The sequence below is a fragment of the Haliotis rubra genome, unplaced genomic scaffold (assembly GCF_003918875.1).
Source record: "Haliotis rubra isolate DU_JTF1 unplaced genomic scaffold, ASM391887v1 Scf1620, whole genome shotgun sequence".
NCBI lineage: Eukaryota > Metazoa > Mollusca > Gastropoda > Lepetellida > Haliotidae > Haliotis > Haliotis rubra.
The window spans coordinates 134,537-138,357 of NW_025765582.1; the positions used below are offsets into that span (position 1 = coordinate 134,537).

General features: G+C 35.7%; 1 long non-coding RNA gene across 1 annotated transcript; it reads left to right on the forward strand.

Annotated features, from left to right (window-relative positions):
• The first annotated feature begins 222 nt into the window (after positions 1-222).
• Positions 223-1,239, forward strand: LOC124271684. Its single transcript, XR_006897105.1, has 3 exons — positions 223-702; positions 862-940; positions 1,138-1,239. It is a non-coding gene; the product is annotated as an uncharacterized LOC124271684 (long non-coding RNA).
• The last annotated feature ends 2,582 nt before the right edge of the window (positions 1,240-3,821 follow it).

Genomic DNA, 3,821 nt, shown 5'->3' on the forward strand with positions numbered 1-3,821 from the left:
GCTGCGCCACTGAGAAACAATTCCGGGTCTTTATGCGGTTTATATTTTCTACAAAAATGTATACAATTAGTTTTGGATTTAGAAAATTTAAAATCGTTTTCAAGACACCATTTATTTATTTTATTTGCCGTTCAATAGCATGCATATTCTTACCGCGACAAGAAATATTAAAATCATCCACAAAAAAGGGATCCATCAATAGTGGAATTTCCTCAAGTCATGTGATCTAGCTGCCGATCACGTGGTACAGGTCAAGCTTTGGGACAAAATGGCGGCTGTCAACCGTGCCCTTGAGTGAGCCTCGCCAAGTTCAAAGTGCAATATCATCAATATGGGGGTAAAACGATGCGCTTATGGCACTTGTAATAGTGACTCACGTTTCTACCATAAACCACATATGGCAGATGTGTTTTTTATTACATTTCCCAAGCCCACATCAAAGCCCGAGATGTGTGACCGCTGGATCAGAGCGTGTTCCCGCGGTGATGATTTTGGCCGTCACAAGATCACCCAAGATACATATGTATGTTCCAAACACTTTGTTGATGGACATGGTCCTACAGGCGAACATCCTGACCCTATACCAGCTACCGCTAGAGGTGTGGAACTTAGAATATTCAACACGAAGAAGTCAAGACCACCACCTAAAGGCCGTGTGAGCTTGTCGCCAGAGAAGAAAAAAAAAGTCGTTCACAACTCCAGGTATAGTTTGGGAATGAAATGAAATAAAATGAAAAAAAAATACATAAGCAAATAGATAAATGAACAAATAAATGAGTAAATTTTGAATAATTTAAAAAAACCTCTCTTTATAATAATTTATGATGTTCATAAAATATTAATTAATGTGTTTTTTTGCAGGTACTCAATGTGAACATTGATAAGGAAAATGAAATAACTGAGGGTTCTGAAGAGCAAGATAAAAATGTTGATAATGAAGGTATATCCATTGATTATATTAAAGACAAAGCTTTTAAATAGAATGTTTAGTTAATGAAATCCGGATGGGTTTTTAGCAATCCTTATTGCCTGAAAAAGTTTGCAATTATGAAATTATAAGATGTTGTTTAGTGTATATTTTTGGACCATTTATCATCCGCGCAGTTTTGTTTTTTACAAAAATATTTTATTTTGCAGATGCAAGAAAACAGGTTTCCTGTTCTGATGCAGCTACTCAGACTGACATCTTGCATGATGATCTGGCTGGCTACAGTGATGATCAGCTCAAACAACCTAAACTTCTACAAGAAAACTATTCATGGATGATGTTCTCAGAAGTGACAAATCATGCAAATTCTACACAGGTAAAAAATATCTGTTTCAAATCTATAATAAAGACATTCATTTTATGTTTTATTTATTGATAATATATTTTGCATGATATAGACTTTAATGTGTGTTTTAAAATAGTTATTTGACCAATATTAAAAATTATTTCAGGTATTACATCCATCCATCCTACAGTCCAAAGCTGAGAGGTTAACACTGTGGAAAGGGGAAGAAACAACAGTATGTATAGTTTATTGCTTTAATATTGCTTTTATTAATAACCACCTATATACTATCTCTTGACACATATATACTGTATGTAACTTGGTCACTGATCAATATGTCATTTGTTAACCCTTTCACAGGCAGTGCTGTAAAGTGCATCTGTTTACTAAATGGTCACTTGCAAATTATCATTGAGTTCCTAGTACCAGTCATTGTAAAATATATTGATTAATGAACAGATCCACTTGACCATGTTAACTGATACATAATTACTTTTCAGGAGAATGCCAAAAACAAAGATGACCATCACCCCAGGGGACTGTCCACCTTCACAGCTTTCCTCCTAACACTTGTGCGCCTGAGACGTGGCCTTGATGTCAACCATTTGAGTGATCTGTTTGGCATATCATCATCGACAGTTAGCCGTTACTTCTGGACATACATTGAGTTTATATCAAGGGAGCTCAGTTTTGTTGTTAAGTGGACAATCAGACTGCAGGTTCAAGCTCACCTCCCAAAGGCATTTAGATATTTTAAAAATTATAGATTGTACAGAATTTTTTGTGCAGAAACCCTCATTGCCATCTAGTCAGAGAGTGACCTGGTCACAGTACAAACATCACAATACCTTTAAATGTCTGGTTGCTATTTCCCCAACAGGTGCATTTACTTACATCTCTCCACTGTGGTCTGGTTCAGTGTCAGATAGGCGCATTGTTAAAGAATCAGGTTTCCTTGATAACTTAAACTATGGTGATGACATAATGGCTGACAGGGTTTTTTTTATTAGGGATCTCTTAGCATTAAGAGGATGTACATTAAACATACCACCTTTTGCGCATGGTAAGCAGTTAAGCAAGGCAGCTGTTAAGAAAACCAGGAGAATAGCCCATGCTCGAATACATGTTGAAAGGGCAATTGGTCGCCTCAAGAACTTTAAATTTTTACAAGGTATTTTTCCACTGAAATCCGAGAAGCTGATTAATCAAAGTGTACAAGTTTGTGCTCAGTTATGCATTTTTGACAAACCACTTGTAAAGTAACTGTTGTTATTAGAATATTGCCATATTCATGACCAATGACTTTCATGATTCTGTTGTCATGAACATATTGAAATGTTTTGAGCTTTTTTGACAGAGATGTCTCCCATGTATTTAACATATATTTGGGATTACACTCTCTTAGTAAAGTACAGGTTCTAGTACTTTTGTTTGGGTTGAGTCCCATCTGGGATTTGAACCCACAGCGTCAAAGACTCAGGCACCTAATCGCCAGCCTAACCCTCTCAGCCACCACAACTTCCATGTATTGTTGAACATGGCCTAGTGACCTTAGTGAACTGATCTCAAGGAAGTTTAAGTAAAGTTTTAAAAAAATAAAAAGATAACAAAGCCTTAATAAATTTTGTAATTGTATTTCATTTGAAATAACTGCTTCTCCTTAACATGTCTCTAACCAACATGTCTAACAATTTATTATCAATAACACTAACATAGAATGTCATGATGCATTGATGAGTAAGATGCAAGCATGATATGGGACAATATGATCAAGATAGCACTGTTCTTGTGTACTATGAGGCCACTTGTACTGTACTGTACTACTGAGGTAAAATCTGTAAACATGTAACACTCATATACATGCTTAGTTTGACCATTTTGCATATTCGGGAAAAGCATGATGTTACAGTGAGTGACAAAGGAAACACTATACTTGTGTACAATGAAACTATTTGTACTGTACTGTGTACTACCGAGGTAAAATCTGTAAACATGTAACACTTCATATACATGCTTAGTTTTTGACCGTTTTTTACATATATGTGAACAGCATGTTATTTGACAATGAGATCAAAGAAACACTGTACTTGCATACTAAGAAGATACCTGTACTGTACTACTGAGGTAAAGTCTGTAAACATAATTCTGGGGAAAAAAAACATGAAAAAAAAAGAAAAAAGAAAAAAAAAGATGCAAGTTTGCTTGAACTAAGCAGAAAAGTGATCAATGAATTCACACATGCTTAAATAATTCTGGAATAACATAATTCACATAGAAATAATTCAAATTTTGAAGCATCCTATGGAAAAAGTCCTCATTGAACTGAACAGGTATCACCAAAATTCCAGATCTTGTATAAAGTACAAGATCACACACTCTTAGACCATATATCCCCATCAGACCTTGGATCTGGGGATAGTAGTCACAACGCTCAGTAACGGTCCAGACACCATCTTTATTTTCACACCCCACACTTGCACAAGCAGCCTCCTTGGGGGACTTATCTCTAAAACTGTAGGGACACTTTATTTCCATAAGCTTATGTCC